This window comes from Hyaena hyaena, unplaced genomic scaffold (genome assembly GCF_003009895.1).
Source record: "Hyaena hyaena isolate Hyena2069 unplaced genomic scaffold, ASM300989v1 scaffold_18, whole genome shotgun sequence".
NCBI lineage: Eukaryota > Metazoa > Chordata > Mammalia > Carnivora > Hyaenidae > Hyaena > Hyaena hyaena.
The window spans coordinates 514,962-534,746 of record NW_024080649.1 but is presented as its reverse complement, the minus strand read 5'-3'; the positions used below and the strand labels follow the sequence as shown (position 1 = coordinate 534,746).

The window sequence follows — 19,785 nt, the reverse complement described above, 5'->3', positions numbered from 1 at the left end:
CTCAAGGATCCTTTTTTTTTTTTTTTTTTTTTTAAATTTTTTTTAATGTTTTATTTATTTCTAGGAGAGAGAGAGACAGCGTGAGCAGGGGAGGGTCAGAGAGAGAGGGAGATACAGACTCTGAAACAGGCTCCAGGCTCTGAGCTGGCAGTCAGCACAGAGCCCGACGCGGGGCTCGAACCCACGAACCGCGAGATCATGACCTAAGCGAAAGTCGGATGCTTAACCGACTAAGCCACCCAGGCGCCCCTCAAGGATCCTTTTTATTATATACAGTTTTCCCTCCAGATGGGTTCCATGTTTTGATGGAGACCATTGGCCAAACTGCACTGATTAATAACACTTTTCTATTTAATAGATGAATCCAAGACCTATCTTTGGAGAGCCTGAGCCCAGAAGTCCAATTCCTGAGTGCTGGTATCATGCTGCCATTTCTTGGAGTGTGACTTTAGACACGGTACCTCACCTGTCTGAGCGGCAGGGTCCTCAGGGAGAAAGCAGGATAGGGCATTTCACTGGCTTTGAGGATGAGGGGTATGTATGTCATGTTCATTCTGTTGTCCAAGGGGGTCAGTGGGAGGGAGCCATTGCTGCTGCTGACCCTGGGAACCCTCTCTCCGGATGGCTCCTTCCAGCTCAGTCTTCTGGGTGTGAACCCCAGGGTGGCCTGATATGTACCCCCCCATCCCCACAGACACCAACAACAGTGTTGATGGGGGAAGGGAGGGTAGGATGTGCTCTCCCTAGGCCTGGTAGAGAAGTCTCTCAGGTATGGCAGGCTGCTTAGAGAACTGTGATTTCACACCAGAAAATTCATGAAGAATCTGGGGGCCTGGGATCTATACTTTCTAAAAGTACATGTGTGTACATGTATCTGTGTTCACATCTGTGAGTGTGCCCGTGTGCACTGTGGCCACGTGTGTGTCTGGAGGGAGACTTAAGCAGGCTGACGGGTCATCTCTCATGCTGCTTCCAGAGAAATCTTTCTTAAAGGCATAATGGATCATGTCACTCTTTTGCTGAAAATCCATAAATCCTCAGTGTCCTTAGGAAAATGACCTGGCTTCACCACTACCTCCACAGCCCTGTGGCTCTGCTTACCTCTTTAGTGAACTGGCATAATGCGAGCGCTTAATAAAAATATACTGCATGCACACTTCCTATAGGGTGACTGTGGTGGCTCCTGATGCCATGGAGGGTGCTGACTACCCTCTAAATTCCAAGAGGTTGTCTCCAAGGTCTTGCTTCTCCTCAAGACCCCCTGTACTCCCTCCTTCCTCCTACTGGGCCCTGTGACTCTGAGGTGAACGTTGAGGCAGCATGGGGTGAGAGACAGGTGGGAGATGGGCCGCCTAGGGCAGGGGCCAGGAACCCTCACGTTGTATATTTTGTGGTCAGTTTGGATGTTTGGTGGACAATGTGTAAATTTCCAAATGGCTCAGGAGGCTGGCACGGGGCTGGGTCAGGTAGACATTTGTGTATATGGAAGCATTCTGGGCACTCCAGCTTTTCAGGTGTGACCCACATTCACCAAACACCCGTGTGTGCCAGATGATGTCACCAACATTATTGCAATGTTCCCTGATGTAGGTAATAGCATTTTCATTTTGCAGATGAGAAAACTGAGGTTCAGTGACTTGACCAACCCAACATAACAGAGAAGAGATGGTGGAAGAGCTGTGAGGGAGGGATCCTGTCCCCAGTGCTCCTCAGGGACACCCCAAAGAGATCTGACACCCTTATTCCTCTGACTGGCCGGCTTTTGGGACACACTGGGTCTTTCGTACTTCCCTTTCCCTGGCATGCCATTCCTTTCCTCTCCACCTGGCAAACTCCCATGTAGCTGTCATCTCATAGCTGAAGAAACCTCTTCAGCGAAGTCCTCTTTGACTGCTGGAGACAGAAGAGCCATTCTGGCTGTGCCTCCACAGCACCTGGACATCCTTCTAGGATGACTTTGGTTCTAACTTGTTCTAGATTGTTGGCTTCCTGTGAGTATGGAGGACCATTGTGGCCTCTGGGAACTCACTCAGGGCTGGGCACCGAGGGGACATTCAAAAGTATATGGATTCTAGAACAAATCCACCTTGGCCTGATGTCAGCATAGGACTGCAGTGTTGAAGCTGCCTTTTAATGATGCTCAACTTCCTGAGGAAAAGGACGCCCATGTAAGGAACTGAGATGCTCCCCGACATCGTGGGTGACAATGATGCTGACGTTAGCTAGGGTACCATTTCCTGCATCATGTAACTCAATTTGCACTTCACATACATCTTCTTGCTGCATTCTCCCAGCATTCCTGGCTTGCATCAGTTTATTCAAATATTTACCAAGCACCTAGAGGGTGTCCCATAAAATCCTTGGAAAACAAAAGGAGGGGCTTTTGGGGTCCTAAAACAGCAATCTCAACCTTACGGTTTCCTCTTCCCCTCCCCCACTTGTGGATTTCAACAAGAGGATCTACAGGAAAACCATTTCATGGTGGCATCAGACCCTCTGCTTGGGTGGAGCTTTGGTTGGGTTATCAAGACAAAGGAACTGGATGTCAGGTATCTATGTGCGCAAGTGCCCACCCCGCTCTCCCCACATGTGACCAGAGCTGCCGTGAGGACACAGTGATGGGGTAGTGGATGGCCAGGTCCGTCACGGATGGGCTGAGATTGTGTTTTGCTGGGCGAGGTGTTCCGGAGCAGGGACTGCAGGAGTAGGGGTGGGGCTTGGACCCACTCTCAGGTCACGTCTCCCCCCTGCCCGCCTGTCTCGGAGCCCAGCATCCGAGGCGAGGCGCGTTCCTGCCTGTGACTCATCTGCGACTGTATTGTCTGGCTAGAAATCGGAGGGCGGGCGGCGGCGGCACTCCAGGCTCTGAAGTGGCTTAATGGTGTGCGGCAAGTCCACGTCACTCCCATTCCGCCTCACGTCCCCGCTCCCAGAATACCTCGTCTGGGGCCCACTGCGACACTCAGACCTGGGCAAATGCGTATGTGGTTGAGGGGGGGGTGCGGCGCCGCGCCCCTGGCGGGCAGAGCCTGGCTGGCGGAGCCGGCTGGCGCAGTGTGCAGGGGCGGCACGGCGCATGCGCGGCAGTCGGACCCGGGAGGGTTCTGCGGCACCGCGGTAGACCGCGGACAGCGAGGGGCCGCAGAAGTGGGCTGGCCTGTGGAAGAGGCCACGTGACGCTGTGACGCTGATGCGGCACCAGCTCTACCGCAGTCACGTGTCGTCTGCCCAGGGGATCTCAAAACAAACCCCCCATTTTGCAGATGTCAACACTGAGATTCAGAGAAATGAAGGGGGTTGGGTGAGATAATGAGCTCCCGGCCCCAAGACTGCCCTTTGTAAGATTTTAAGCAGGGGAATGACAGGGTCACCTTTTAGGAAGGTCTCCCTGGGCTCAGTGAACAAAGGGGATCAGGGGTGGGAGGCAGGTGACAGGGGAGCAGGGAAGCTGTGGCAGATGATGGGCTTAAATGAAGGCGATGGTAAAATGGAGTAAAGTGAGAGGCTGCATCTTTTGGTTTGACAGTATTTTTTCAAAGTGCCTTGTGAACCAAGTTTTGGGTGCTAAGGATAGAGAAGTGAAGCATACACTGATTGCCTGTCCTCACCAAGCTTCCTGCTAGTAGAGGAGACACACACGTAATGGTGGGGTTTGTTAGATAACAGTAAGGGAAGGAACAGAGGCAGTGTATATGTGAAGACTGAACATTTAGATATAGTGGCTGCAGAAAGGCCTTGGTGAGACGGTGATCTGTAAGCGAAGACTGGAGGAGGGGAGCTAGCTGGGTGGATGTGTGGGAGAAGGGGATGCCAGGCAGAGGGACCAGACAGTAAGAAGGCCCCTGGGCAGGAGGATGCTGGGTGGGTTTGAGAAACAGGCAGGTTTGTATAGGGGCTATTTAAGAAGCAGGACAGACGGATCAGATGTAGAGGGTGAGGAAGAGGGAGTGGTTAAAGATGATTCCCTGTGTCTGCTTGGGTGTTGGTAGGTGTAGGGTGGGGGGATGGTGGAGAAATGGAGGCCCTTCCAGAGGTGGGTGAGGTGGAGACTCCAGATCTAGACAGCTCAGAGAACTACTGGTTCTCTGTCCTTACCACAATAAATGCTCAAGGACTATTTACTGAGTGAATGAATGATGCCATAACAGGGGTTCCATGAACCTGTGGGTGTGCATGTGATTGCCCAGAGCCCGAAGAAATTCAGAGATTCTGGACTTTAGTAAGACACACTAATTTCAAAAGGGTTGCATCTGCCTTACCAGGCAGGGGGCTGATTTCTGGGACTGCAGTTGGGGGGGGGTGTCCCCAAGTGGCAGAAAATCTTCCTTCTCTTCAGGAACGTCTTTATGTGAGGCTGAGACCCAGCTGGGGTCTTTCCCAATGGAGAAGAACATTACTTGGCAAGTAGCCTTCTGTAGAATCAATTGCTACCTCCTTCCTCACTGCTACCAAGGTCCAACTTCGAAGGGTTAATTTACTGTCTACCTGCATAAACCAGTCCATCTACAATATGGCAAATAGGTCTGACCAACTGGGTAGAGAAACCTGATTTAAGGCTCAGGAAACACATCACAGAGGGCACCACAAGGCATTATTTATGGCAGTGAAACATGGGAGATGACCCCACTGCTCAATAAAAGGAGAGTCTGAGCAAATTATAATGGAATAATATATAGCCATGAAATAATAGTTTTAAAGACTTTTTAATAACATAGGTAAAGATTTTCAGTATAATGTTAAGAAGGAAAAAATCCCCAGGTTATATATAAAAAAGCAGGTTATAGAACTCTGCATACAACATGATCCTTATTTTGTAAAAAAGAAAAAAAAACAAAAAAAACCTAGGGAATATATTCATATGTAGAAAAAATTTGAAAGGAAATAGATGCAAATATTCACTCCTTGGACTCTCTGGGCAGTGGTGGGGTTAAGGAGAATTTTTGTGTTTTACATTTTTTATGATTTTCCAAATTTTCTACAATGAACATGTATTTTATAATCTGAAAAATCATTAAAATGAAGATTTGAAAAAACCTTTCAGGCTAACAAAGAGTAATTAAGTGAATAAGTGATAGTTAATTAATTGAAAAACTTTAAAGCTAACTTAATTGCCTTTAACCATGCCAGTTGTTATTGCAAAGATTTAAAAAATTGTCTTTGAACTTACTGGTAAGGGGCTTTATTAAAATGTTAGGTAAATAATTTCCATTGTTTTTAACCCTCATCAAAATTTCCCTGGCGCTTGAGCAAGTCCTATTTGCCAGATTTTTGAGGGAATGGTTTCTGCCACAAACCTTAATGTTTTATTTTCAGGCAAGCTATACACTTGGCAAAAATAATAACAATAGACCTTATGTTTGTAAAACACTTTATAATTTGCAAAGCATACTAAGTGCTGGGTACTATTCTAGGCTCTGAATATAGGAGATGTCATCATGAACAAAATGATTAAAAGACCCTGCCTTTGAGGTATTTATATTGATGAGAGTAGACAATAAACAAATGAATATGATATAGAGGTGTTAGAGGTGATAGTGCTATGGAAAAAAAAATGGAGAGAAGAGGGATAGGGAATAAATGGCGGTGGGGGGGGAGTTGCTCTTTTAAATCAGTTTGATTACTGTCTGAATACAAAACATGAAGGTATCTCTAAAAATTCTCTGGCCCATGGAAAGTTAACATGGAGGTATAAAATGATTGAAGATATCCCGGAGGAAGCATTCCAATAACTAATTACACATCATCTAAGATACAGTGTACTAATTATCAATTTTATAAACTCATAAAATTATAATGAGTCATAGGGATGTTTTAAGTATTCTATACCTAGCAACATTAGATAGTCCTTAACCTTTCTCAGCCTCAGTGTTCTCATCTATGCAATGGGGACAATTTCAGTACCTAAATCAGAGGACTGTTGTCAGAATCCAAAGAGAAGTGCTTATGCATGGAACACAGTGTGTGTTCAGTGTATGTTCATAATGCAGATGCAGCAAGGCCACTGGGAATGGTCCATTTGACATTGCCACATGTTTCCTGTATATTACTACTTCAGTCCTCACAAATGTAATGGGAGGTGTGTAATATTTGTTCCCACTTTCAAGAGGAAATTGAGGCTCTGAAAGATAAATCTTCTGCCCAGAATCCTATGCTCTAAACCTAGGCAGTTGGCTCCAAGCAGCCATGTTCTCAACCACAGCTCCATTTTGTGCTCACTTGCCAAGGGGCTCCAGAAGCCCTCCTGGCCTCAGTTTCTACTTTTAGGAGGCTGAGAACAGATTTAGACCTTCCCACCCCTTACCCTGTGCTCAGAGCACCTCCAGGGCAACGGCTTCAGGTAATAGGCCAGAACGTGTCTGTTTATTCCCACAGACTTAAGGTAATGCCCATATCCCCATCACATTACCTTTGGGCTGTGTTCCACAAGCTTATGTGGACCAGGAGACACTCTCCTCCTAATTAGTTCCTGATTCACTCTTTGTGGAAGAAGAGGAGTGAGAATTATGGAAGATGCAGGCATGTGACACCCAACTGGGTGAATGGGGGTGGGGTACAGATGAAGAAGAGGAGCAAGGGGGCTTCTGTATTGAAGGAGCCCTGAGGAGGCAGCCCATTCTGCCTGTCTTACCGAGTCCCCATCAGGCAACATGTGAACAGACTCACCCCTCCCCTGCCCTGTTCCGCGCGGCTGGGCCACAGGTGGCCAGGACAAGCATGGATGTCCACAAGCTGGATTTTGTTTTCTTCTCAACAATGCTCCTGGCACCTACACCCTCCCAGTCACCTGAAAGATCCCAGAATCCTCCCCTAGATCCTGGGTCTCGCCTGCTCTGCTCTGAACCTGAGGCCCCAGCTGCACAGGCAAGCAGATCTCTTCCTGGGGACCTTCCACCTCTGAAGTCCTGACCTCTTGGTCAGCCACTGGCTCCATTTCCTCTCCAAGGTTCATCATTTCTGGTGCCTCCTGGCTCAGTGGGCTGGAAGGTCAGCATGGAAACAGGGTTGGGACCCCTCAGGCCTTCTGCTGTCTCCTCGCCCTGGCAGCTGCCCCCCCCCCCCCCCCCCCCCCCCCCCCCCCCCCCCCCCGAAAACCAGATACAGTCATTTCCATCCTGGATGGATACGGTGTGGTAGGGAGGAGAAAACCTTGGGGAGGAGGGAATGTCTGAGAAAGGGCAGGCCTCAAGTTTTGCATCACAATTAGATGTCAACAAGGCCTGGGGGGGGATTCAAAGGCCTCCCCCAAGGGGGATTGGTGGGGGGTCTAGTCTCCCCAATCTCAGGGGAATTCACTCTGCTTTCAGCATCTACTGGTGCTGGACACTTCATAAAATGACACCTGTAGCCAACCTGATTTGAGTCCTGGCTGTGTGCCAGACACCATGATAGCTCCCCGCCCGCCCCCCCCCCCCACAAGCGTCATCTCATTTAATTCTTTCAACACGCATTCCCCATGTTGCAGATGGGGAAACTAAGGCTCAAGAGAGGTTAAGTGTCTTGTCTAAGGTCACACAGCTAGGCATAGGAAGTCAGTCAAGCACATACTGTGGTACCAAAGCCCTTAAACATTATGCTCACAACAAAATCGTGCCTACTTGTCAGCAGAGGAAACTGAGGCACAGGAGGTGAAGTCAGGGTGTTTGAGGAGAGGGTCTAGAGGGGCATCCTCAAGACAGGTGCCCTTGGGACTGTGTGGATCTAGACCAAGGATCAATCTCCTGGAGCCCCTGACTCTCGCACCTGTCACTTATGCCTTCGCCTTCCCTGCCACCCCCGCTTGGCCACCCCCCTGACAGCGGCGTGGGATCAAGAGGGCAGCCCTGGGTCTTCTGCGCCAGAGCCCAGACCGCAGAGCCGATGGGGGGGGGGGGAGTGGGGAGGTGGGGGGAGAGGGAGGAAAGGCTGAGAGAGCCAGCCGGGGTGGGGTGGGCGCTACCCAGCTTCCGAGGGCTCTTGGGGAGAGGCGGCTGTGGCGCTTCGCGCTGCGCAGCCAGCCAGACCAGCAGCCTCGGACTCAGCCTCGGGTCCCATTTACCGCGCAAGAGAAAGTCTGCCCCAAAGCAAGAGAAGGTGCGGCGGGGACGCCCCCTCTCCCACCGTTGGTGCTGAGACAGGCACCGAAGCGGGGGTCTTGGCCAGGGTGACCCGCCCGTCGGAGGGTCAAACTTCCTGGCTCAGGGGTGGGGGTGGGTTCTAGCTTCAAACTCCGCAAAGCCGGGAGCCCCTTCCCTCTTCCACCCCGTCCAAAAGTGCGTCCTAGTTTCCTCCTCTTGGGTGGGTTGTTCAGGGGTCCCGAAACCGAGGGCGCGGGACGGGGGAGGCTATTTTATGCCCCCTACTCGTGGTGGACGCTCCGGGAGACCCTCCCTTCCCCGTGGCTATTGGGCGTGCTCTAGGGGTAGCCTTGGCCCGGCCGGCGGCGCGCGGGCCGGGGGCGGGAGTCCGGGGATCCCATACGGAGCGCGCTGCGGTTCGTCTTCGGACCGCCCGTCCGCCCTCCCGACGCGCCAAGGCTCCGCGCGCGGCTCCCCAGCCGTGTGCGTGCGCCGGGGCCGCCACAGAGCTCGGGGGAGGGGGCCAGGACCCCCTACCCGCCCCTCCCCAGCACCGCCCCCGGCCCAACGCCCCTTACTCGGCTTAGCCGCCTCGCTCCGCTCCGCGCGCCGCAGTGCCGGCTCCAGCTTCGGCGCCAGCTCGGTTTCCCGCTCTGGCTCCGGCTCGGGCTCGGGCTCGGGCTCGGGCTCGGGCTCGGGCTCGGGCTCGGGATCTGGCTCTGGCTCGGGCTCTGGCTCCGGCTCGGGCTCCCGCTCCCGCTCCTGCTCTGGTTCCCGCTCGGATGCCTCTGCGCTCTGGCTCGGGCTCGGGCTCGGGCTCGGGCTCGGGCTCGAGCTCGGGCGTCGCGGGGGGCGCGCCGCTCCGCCTCTGCCTGCTCGTCGCGCAGGGGCGGGGCGGGTGGGGCGGGGCCGGGCCGAGCGGACCTGCTGCCCGCGATCCCCAGCGGAGGCGGCGGCGGCGGCTTCTCAGCCCCAGTTCCAGCCCTGCCCTGCCGCAGCCCCGCCCGCTTGCCCGTCGGCCCTGCGCCGCCGCCCAAGCCACTGCCGTCCGCTCCCGGGCCCCCTAAGCGGCGCGCCTCTCTGGCCTCAGCAGCGCTGTGTGGCGGCTTCGGGGCTTCAGCAGCGCTGGGCCGAGGCTCGGGTCATCCCTGCGATGGGGGCACGCGGGAGGGGGCAGGGCCGAGCCGCGCCCCTCTGTGCGCAGCCAGCCCGACACCCACACAGCTGCAGGCAGGAAGGGCGCGGAAGGGAGGCCCAGAGATGCCAGACGGACAGGCATGTGTAGAGAATGACATACAGACAGGTGGGAGCAGAGAGAGAGAGACACACAGACATGTGCAGAGAAGGGTAGACAACGGTATGTGCAGGGACGGACAGCCAGACAATTTGGTCACAGGAGAAACTGGGAGGGGCAGTCGAGACTGGCAGGGTCTCTGCTTCCAGTTGACAGATGAGTTCTGAGGCATGTTGGGATGCCATGTAGGGCCGGCTGAAGCCTTCCTCTCCTGAGCCATCAGCTCGCCCATTTCCTTCACCCTTCGCCCCACTCCGTGCCCTCTGTACCCTCCTCCCCACACAGCCCAGGCACAGAGCTTGGCCCCGGCAGATGGACCTGCTCTGTCCACACCGTACTCTGGGGCCGTGGACAAGTTTGGCTCATCTCCCAGGCCTCCCTGACTTCATTACAATAGAGCTCCTCTACTGCATCCCTGCTACATTGTGGTGCTCTCCAGTTATTTATGCCTCCTCTGCTTGACTGGGAGTCCCAGGAGGGAAACCCCTGGGCTCCAGTGCAGAGCCTGCACTCTAAATTTGATGAATGGTTTAATGAAATACTTTGTTGATAACTCTCAACAAACTCCCATTCTGTTGGATGGCCGCTTGAAAGTGGCTCTCAAAAAAAAAAAAAAAAGTTATACATGTTCATGATTGAATTTGAAGAAGTGGAGGAGCCATGGGATAGCTCTGAGGAGAAGCCAGGCCCCATGGTGCTACAGGAGGGTGGGCACAGAGCAGGCTCTGGGGGAGAAAACAAACCTCACTCCCAGTTCTGCTACCCATCATGTCTTGGGCATCCCTGGATGGAGGGCCAGAGGGACCTGAATAATCTAGTGCCTTCCATCGTGAGGACAGTTCTCAGCCTTCTTTGATAATTGTTTATCCTGGGCTCTGCCTACTCTACTGCCTACTCCACCCCTCCACTGCCCCCCCCCACCCCAAGGATAGGGTGGGACCCAGGTTGGGGCATTCCAGCTTCTCTGGGGCTGTTATGGGGGCATATGTGCTGGGGGGGGGGGAAGGAAATGGGACCAGAACGAAGGGAAACATCTTTGAGAGTATTAAGAAAGGGGAACTGAGAGTCTCTTTGTCCAACCCTGTATATTTATCTTTATGGACGAATAAATAAAGGACTAGAGAAAAGAAGGGACAGGCCAGGGCCAGAGAGGTAGGATTGGAGGTTCTAGGACTTCCAGGCCAGGGCTGTGGCCACTGCATAACCTGATAAAACATGACCTTGACCTTCCTGAGCAGATGCATTGCAGGTGATCTTTGCAGGATCAATATTCCGGTTGTTAGTAGTTTTACCTGTGAGCTGTCCAATGGCAAGACTATGTGTATGTGTTTTGTGGGTTGGCACTTTGAAGGAGAACTTGTGGAAGGCTCTACCCTTTAAGAGTTTATTCCCCTCCACCCCCCATTTGAGCACCAGTGGTCTGACAAACCTGGCTTATTCTTCACATTGGAACCTGGAACTGGTTTCCACTGGGCTTAGTGATGTTGGGTCTAGCTTTGCATCTGCAGATACATGTTAGTGTGGGACACTTGTGAAACATCAAAAGGCAAAGGAAGAACTTAGAAAGTGGTCACTGTTAATACTGAGGTTTCTTTTTCTTGTCATTGTAGAACTCTACAAATGTTTTTAACTGGAGTGAGCTTGCTCACTATCTCTCTTCTCTTATCCCACATCACACATTTAATGGCTCCTTAGCATTGCATCAGATGATTGTATTATAACTTACATTCCAAATCCTCTATTGCTGGGTGCTTAGTTTCTAGTTTTTCTCATGTCAAGACAATACTGCAGTGAACATTCTCATGGGTAAGTCTCTGCATGTCCATGATTATTCTTTATTTCAGTGGGTATATCCATGGATTTTTGAGGCTTTCTTCTAGATTGGGTCAGAGCTGCAAGAGAGACATCTCCTGGGGATCAAAGAAACACAGTGGTGTTTACGGTCTCTTTGACCAAGGGGGAGTGGGAGTGGGAGGGAGGCTGGAGGGAAGAACTTTTGGAAGTCACGTAGTGACAGTGAAGTACCCAGAGAGTCCTCAAGTGCCAGTCTATGGGGATTTGCCCTAGAGTGTGCTCTGTATTACCTCTGTCACTCATAGAGTATGGTCAACTTATTGATTCTATAACTGGGAGGAATCTTCTGATACTACGGGTGTGGAGGGGAGGGGGGAAAATCGCTCAGGATGGTCTGGTTCTTGGGTGGGTATCTGTATAAAAATCTGTTACACCTTTTGGGAAAGTCACCTCTTACTAGTATATTGCTTATACAGAATTATGTCAAAAGCATCTTCCCAGCCTTGAATTACATTGCAAGAGGCCCTGCTCCATGGATTGCCTTGGCTTTAGGGGGTGGAGGGCACACCACAGTCTAAAACTAGAAGCAGGTAAGGGAGGGAAACCGATTCCACCAGCTTTTCAAAGAATTTTCCTTTTTTCCTTTGGTTCTTGTTAAAGGCCCCCTTGACTGTGTCTTGGTATTGTCAGGAGAGATGAAGGAAGAGGCCTGGGTTCCTGCTCCCTGGGGGGTGGGGTCCAGGAGCAGGGCCCTTTTAGGGTCCACAAGCCAACAGGTTCAGAGTCAAGTGCTGAGGTAGAGAGAGGAAGCTCAGGGTTGCAGAGCTATGTGCCAAACCTGAAGCATCTCCTTCTGGAGCTGCTCTCTGCTGAGAGCTCAGAGGAGTCTGCACTGTCACCCCACTTTACAGATGAGGAGACTGAGGTCCTCTGAATTCAAATGACTGTCTAGAGTTGCACAGTTCTTTAAGCTGCACCCGGTAAGGTGATGAAGCACTTTAAAAATAGGCAAAAAAGATGATCGAGTGTCTTTTTAAATTGAATATTAGGTCTAGCTCACACATGGTTATCTGTTTCTGTAGGAGTTTGTGCCTTTCATGGTCTCTGAGATATTTTCCTATTTCATAAGTTGAAGAAAACTGATTGTAATGCACAGTATTCTTGTCTATTGAGATGCACGTGAATGTTGTCAGGTGAGGTCAGTTGATACCTTAGGAGTTGGCAAAAAGCTATACATGTGGCTGTGCTTTGGTTTCACCTCTAAATTATGTATAGCACCTCATTGGTTCCCTTGTTAATAAATGAGTTAAAGTCTTTGGTAAGTGTTCATTTATGTTGGTATAACAGTTATGATTTTATCCTTTAAAAAATGTATCTTTATGGGTGGTAAGCTTGGAACTGCTTCCAGGTGGGTCTTACACCAGAGCTTTGTCTTTAATTGGAGGCATCAGGGCCTTGGGCCCTCACAGGAGAAAGAAATTAGTGTGGGCTCGGTCAATCCTAGAGGGCTTTCTGTAAGAGGGGAAAGGATTTAGAGAGGGAGGCTTTCCAGGGCAGAGGGCATGGCCTGGGGTGAGGAAGAACTATGTGTGCTGGTAAAGAGGCCTATCTGAATGAAGGGTGGGCTTTGGGGTGCCAGGAGCCAGCAGGGGGATGGCTGGGAGAGCCTCGGTAAAGGAAGCTGCCTCTGATGCTGTAGGCAGCAGAGCCACCATAGGCTCCTGAGGGAGGAAGGGACGTAATGAAATGGACTGTTAAGAAGGCTGGTTTCTTGGTTCCTAAACTCTTCTGGGGATTTAATAAGCTTTGACCACCCTTACTCCTGGCGGGAGGGGCTGGGGCGGGCTGTCTCCCCTGTAGGATGGAAGCCGCCCTTCCAGAGCCCTGAGAGAGGTCTCCAGGTGCTGAAGGGCAAAAGGCAGCCCCTCCTCTGGGGGACTTAATTCTGGGCTTGCTTGAAGGTTTGTATTCGGGGTAGAGCTTAATTCAGGGCAAACTGGCCGAGGAGTGAGCAGGATCTGCTTAGAGACCTTTCTGCTGCTGCTCCCAGGACGGTCATGACATGTCCTCATAGAGACCAGATCGTCTGTTAGCCACACTACATGCATTATTTAATTTCATCCTCCAGTGTCCTGTAGAGGGGCGCAATATTTTCTGATTTTTCACATGCAGCAAAGAAGCTTATGGAGGTCAAGTAACTTGCTCAATATCACATAGCTAATTAGGGACAAAACTCAGATTTGCACCCAAGCCTGCCTGACCCCAAAACAAATAAATCCAAAATTAACACAGTCTCTCCTTTGTAGGGCTCACTGCCTACAGAGTGTGACAGACGTTAACCCCTGAGTCACAGAGATAGAGGTAAAGTTGCAACGATGGGACATGCTGCCAGAAGCCTGTGAGAGAGTGTTATAGGAGGCGTGACCTATACGGGTGTGAGATGAGGCAGGAGAAATGGGCAGGAGTCAGGATTGCTTTTGATCCTGAAAGCAATGGAAGGCATTAGAATATTTTAAACAATATTGGAGGAGTGGTAGTAGCATAATCAGACCTGCATTTTGAAAAGACACCTTTATTGGCAGTGTGGAGATGGTTGGGGGTGAGACAGAATGGAGGCAGGAAGGCTGGTGAGGTGGTGATCAATTTGGTGCAGGAGAGAAGTGATGGTGGCCCTGGAGATAGAGGGAGATAGACCAGTCGGCAAGAGTTGTCAGAGGTAAGGTCAACAGGACTTGGTGATGTCTTGACTACTGGAGTTGAAGGAGTGGGTAGAGTTAAGGATCATCCCTGGATTTCTAGTTAGTAAAACTGGATGGATGGTGTTGCCATTCATTGAGGAGCAGAGGACTGGAAGTTTGGGGAAGATTAATATGGATTTGATTCTATACATGTTGAATTTTAGGAATAATAAGTAGCAGAACTCTGAGAGGAGTCTAGGCCACAAAGACAACCTATGGACTGAACTCCAGGCTTAGATATGGAGGCTTTGGAATTGACTGATATATCCATCTATTTATTCATGTATCCATCTACCCTCCCATGATTCCATGTGTCCTTTCTTCTTTCCTGGTATCATCTATCCATTTGTCCACTCATCCACCCATCTGTGTTCTCACGTATTCACCTATCCCTTCTCCTACCTTCCCCTCCACCCATCCATCTATCTTCTTCCTCTTATTTATCCACCTACCTATCCTCTCACACATCTACTTATTCTCCTTCCTATCCGTTTAACCATATGCACTTATTGATGCCTACTACATGCCCAGCACTTGGCTGTGTACTGGTAAAAAATTAAAAAAAAAATAATGTAGAAAACCAAGTCCCTGCTCTTAAGGAGCCTGTGATCTATTAGGAGAGGCAGATGTATGAACCCATGGTTACAGAACAATTTATTTTCTGTGCCAGATGTGCACAATGGAAGAACAATTCCCCCAATGTGAGAAAGTTAGGAGAGGCTCTTTTGAGATTGTCTTCCTTGAGTTGAGTTTAAAGTTCCATTAAACTGTCAGGGATGGAGTAACTTGGAATATTTGTAGCAAAGTTGAGGGTGAGTGAGCGGTGTGTTATGAGAGAGGACTGAAATCGCAGGTCCATAGTGTTTTCCAACACCAGCAACTAATTCTCCAACTTCCCAGATACCAATTGGCTGTCCATCAATTCAATTCAATTCTGACATGAACTACGTGGTGTTAGCATAGATACCCTGTAACTGAATGGCTCAATGCCACAACACGCTTGCCACTTTAGATCCCAATTACAAGGCTACACTTCTGGCTCTAATTAGAGGTTTCCCTTGATTCTCTCCTTGGGTTCAGTAATTTGCTGGAATAGCTCACAGAACTCAGAGAGAGATTTTAGTTATGTTTATCAGTTTATTACAAAGAATACAACTTAAGAATAGCCTGATGGAAGAGATGCAGAGGCAAAAAAGTATTTGGGGGATTAGTGTGTGGTTTCCATGACCTCTCTGGGAACATTACTTTCCCAACCAGCATGTTGACGTGAATGTTGACATGTTCACCTACCAGGAAGCTCATCCAATCTCATTGTTCAAGAGTTCTTATATAGCTTAATTTCCAGGTCCCCTTCTTTCCCACCTCCCCACCCCCACCCCACTCCTCTTCTCATAGGTTATTGGGTGGAGCTCAAAGTTCCAAACCTATAATCGTTTGATCTTTCTGGTGACCATACTCACTCTGAGGCTATGTAGAGACCCCATCTGAAACCACCTCATTAGCACATACTTAGGTGAGATCAAAACGGCTTGTAATGAATAATAACAAAAGACACTCCTACCACTTAGGAAATTCCAGGAATCTTGGGAACTCTGTACAAAACCCAGTATAGTAAAAGATGCTCCTATCACTCTTAACACCCTGGAGATTACAAGGATTTTAGGAGCTTTGTGCCAGGAACCCAGCCAAAGACCTAGTGTATTTCTCACTGTACCACAGTACGTCGTAAAGGCCTTGAATGACAGAGTGAGGTCTTTGGGGGTCTTTTATGGAGAGGTTTGACCTGATCATGTTGGTGTTTTAGAAGACCTCTCTGGCTACCTTGTGGAAGATGGGTTGGAATATGTGTGTGCGGAGGGGATCAAATGGTCCAGTCTCTGCAGAATGAGGACTTGGGCCAATGGTGTGCTCTTGGTTCGGCCCCTGGGGTTGGCCAAGGCCCCCACATTTGGCTTGGACCCAAACCCTATTTTCACTTCACTTATTTTGCCAAGGGTAAAGTCAAGACAGCCAGGCTGAAGGTTGTGGCGTGAGGAAGATTCAGGTATTCTCTATTTTCCAGGGTGGCATATTGTATTCCCCCCCCCCCCCCGCCCCCGCAACGGTCTTTAGTTTTGTGGTGTTCCCTCCAGGTTATGGCTTCTCTAGACTTCCATCAGTTGCTCACTGGCTTATTTGTCAAGGTCATTAGGAAGTATCCATGCCCCACTTTTCTGCCTCTATAATTTGGATTCACAAAACCCATTAAGTTCCCATCAGTCACGCCATGATGTTTCCTTTGGCCCCGTGAAATCTCCATCCTGGTGACTGGCCAATGACACCTGACAGTATTCAGTCCAGGTGAAGATACTACAGTGAGTCAGATGTGGCCCCAGCCTTCAAAAAACTTGCAGCAGGGATGAAAGATTGATCTGGAGGGTTCCAATGATCTAGACCAAGGAACACCAGTGTGTGGAAGGGGAAACAGCTCAAGTTACAGACTTAGGCAGACCTGGGTTCAAATCTTTGCTCTCTGCTCACTGGGTTATGACTTTGGGCAAGTCACTTTACTTTCTCTGAGCTTTAGTTTATTCATATGTGGAAGGAGAACTAATATTTACCTATTTTAGTTTAGAACTTATATTTTAGTATCAATTAATAGAAATGAAGTTGAACTATTTTAAGCAAAAAAAGAAGAATTTACTAGGATCCAAATCTGGGTTTTTTGATGTCCTGGAGTGGAGAACAGAGAAACAGGTGGGAACCCACCTCTCATCTCTGCACCCCTCTCTTCTTTCTCCATTATTCCATAAAAATTTCACACTACAACTTGGGGGTGAGTTCACAGCACCTCATTTCTGGATACAAGCAAAACTAGCTGACCATCTTTCAACCACAAGTCCAAATTCCCAAGAGAGAATCTGTTTGGCTGAGCTGCGTTAGGTGTCTACCTCTGGTCCAATCACCTGTGACCAAAGGGGTGGGGTCATCTAGCACAAACATGCGAGCTGGTGGACGTATGCATAAGCAGGGGCTAGTTTTCAGAGAAAATGGAGATTTGTGAGTTGGACAAGACTACCAAAGGTGTTTCCTATGTTATCTCAAGTTTTGGGGGAAGATTTAATAGGATAATGAAATTTGGCACAATTTCTGGGATAAACCATAGGCTGTATAAATAGGTATACATAGGTAGCTGTGATTATTCATTCATTGCCTTGTGCAATAAGAACTTAATTTGAATGCCTGGTGTGTACTAGATCCTCCACTAGGTGCTGAGGACAAAGCTTGAAAAATGAGAGTAATAAAAGTGGAACTATCTCACAGGGCTGTCAGGATTGAAAGGAATAATACAAGCAAAATGTTTAGTATAGTTCCTGACACTTAGTGAAGGCTCAATAAATGTTGCCTACAAATGCTGAATGTCTAATTGCAAAAGAGCAAAAAAAAAAAAATATGTGGCTTTTCTATCTGCTTTTTGGTTCCCTGGCCACCGGACTGAGACATCTTTGGTTACAAAAATAGAATTCAGTGATCAAAATAATGTCAGCTGCCAGACTGACAGTTTTCAGATGGTGCATTTGAGTCCAATTTAAAAGTTTAGAAAAATAACATTGGCATCTTCTGAACTCAAGTACTTAAATTATTAATAAAGTTAAGTTAGTTAAAAATACCCATGTGCAACCTGTGATTGTCTTTATTTTCCTGATCAAGAAAGGATGAACCCATCCATCTATAGGAGAATAAATTGTGGATAGCCACATACGGAACATAGCAATGATAATAAACATACTACAGCCACAAGAAGTGTATGGGCAACTCACAAACAGGGCTGAGCAAGAGAAGCCAGACACTGAATGATTCTATTTATATAATGTTCCAAAATAAGAAAAGCACATCTACCGTGTTGGAAGTCCGGGCAATTTGCCCTTGGTGAGGTATTGGTTGGGAGGGGGCTTTAGGTGTGCTGGTAATGCTGTTTCTGATCTGGGTGCTGGATACAGAGGTATATTTTGTTTGTGCAAATTCATGGAACAGTACACTGATATGCATTTCAATGTATGTGTATTATACTTTGAGAAAAAGTCTTTAAAGAATCAAAAGAGTGCCTCATTTTTGTGCATCTGCCCATCTGAGGCGGTCTAGGCTGGTTCCCAGCTGGAAGGTGGAGAAGAAACTGGGATTCCAGGCAGAGGGGCAAAGGGAAGGAGCTAATATTTATTCAGTCCATGAGTGAACTTTCTTTCCATGCTTAGTGACAAAAGTAGTTTCACTTCTAAACGACATTTTTTCTTTTTGTTTATTTTTAAATAATTGCTTGAATATTGTGAATCTTGAAACAGAGGGTGCTTCACTCTATGGTGGTGGTTACTTACAGTCAATTTTGGGGATCTGCCTCTGGCAAGGGCAGGAATTGTGTCTTTCAGTGCCATCTTCAGTTTTTTCTTTTATTTCTTATCCTTATTTTTCCTTTGTCCCAATTCACTCAGTTATTTAAAAAAATATTGTAATCCATGTGTTTCTCTTGTCCTGATTCACTCACATATTTAAAAAAAATTGAGGGGCGCCTGGGTGGCTTAGTCGGTTGGGCGTCCGACTTTCGCTTAGGTCATGATCTCGCGGTTCGTGGGTTCGAGTCCTGCGTCGGGCTCTGTGCTGACTGCCAGCTCAGAGCCTGGAGCCTGTTTCAGTCTGTGACTCCCTCTCTCTCTGACCCTTCCCTGCTCACGCTGTCTCTCTCTCTCTTAGAAATAAATAAAAAATATTTAAAAAAAAAAATTGAGATGTGTATATGTTTCTTTTGCTCCTAGTTACTCACTTGTTAGAGAAAACAGTATACGTAGTATGTGTGTGTTTTTTAAGTGGCTTTGATTCTCTTTGGAAGAATATGGTGTATGAATAAACCAGTGGTGCGGAACACATTTATAGAAACCCTGCATACGTGTCAGGCATTTCTACCATCCTTTTTAGAGGATAGTTATGGGGAGTAGGCGTGGCTCAGGAGGGGCTGGCCTGGCACATAGTAGGTGCTGGAGGCATTTGTGAGGCATTTGCCAGTGGGAGATAGGGTGGAATACAGAGGATTGCATGAGGGCTTTGCATTCTCTAAGTCCTGGAAAGCACAGAGAAGTTCACTCTGGACTGAGTTTAGAGCCAGAAAACCTGAGTTTGCTTCCTGTTCTGCCCTTTATCTGCTGTGCTTCCTGTGGCAAATCACTTACTCTTTCAGAACCTGGTCTAGTAAAAGGGTCTTAATGCAGCCACTGCCTGAGACCTGGGTCTCTAGCATCTTCAGCTTATGGCCCCCTCTGCTGGGGCAGCAGCTAGCACGCGTGAAGGGGATTCTTAACTCTGCCTCTCTTTTCTGTCCTGGTCCTCTCCCCCAGAGTTTCTGGTGACTCTTGGGAACTCAGGAACATCTCCATATCGCCCACACATACCCACAAGGCTCAGAAGAACGCAGAGAAGCCTAGAACCCAATTCAACCACTCTGGGGGGCTTTGCTGCCCTCTGCATCTGCCCCCTCCCCCCCCCTCCCCGCCAAGGCAGGCATAGTAGCTTGGGGACTTAGGATTGTTGAGACAGCTGGATGGGCAGAGAGACGTAGGGCCCCTCTTTCTCCCTCCCTTGGAAGGCAGTCTGGCTGCTATTCATTTTGAGTTGACTAGAATGGACTTGAAATACTGGCGGGAGAACTTGTCCCCTAGCAGTATTGTAACCATGCCATCCGAATTCAGCACAGTGCGTGAAACATTCACACCCCAGCCCGGAGCAGCTGAGCCTTTACACATGGGGAAAGGCAGGGTAGTGGGCAGCAGAACCTTATGAATTCAGCCCTTTGGGGAAGGAGCTGTTTCTCAGCATCTCTGTTGGGACTCTCGCCTTGTTCATTTTCACCCCCACACAGGCATTCTGCCTCCTAAAGCAG

The 19,785-nt window shown here is 49.0% G+C and overlaps 1 protein-coding gene and 1 long non-coding RNA gene across 3 annotated transcripts in view; one reads left to right on the top strand and one right to left on the bottom strand.

The window, feature by feature from the left end:
• Positions 1–1,134, top strand: part of LOC120223918 — a 30,856-nt gene extending 29,722 nt beyond the window's left edge. For both annotated transcript variants that reach the window (XR_005526408.1, XR_005526407.1), the window contains exon 6: positions 359–1,134. This is a non-coding gene — a long non-coding RNA (uncharacterized LOC120223918). The remainder of the gene's footprint in view (positions 1–358) is intronic.
• Positions 1–8,768, bottom strand: part of BEAN1 (brain expressed associated with NEDD4 1) — a 34,600-nt gene extending 25,832 nt beyond the window's left edge. The window contains exon 1 of the mRNA XM_039222116.1: positions 8,633–8,768. The gene's annotated coding sequence lies outside the window, so the exon portion shown is untranslated. The remainder of the gene's footprint in view (positions 1–8,632) is intronic.
• Positions 8,769–19,785: the final 11,017 nt, after the last annotated feature.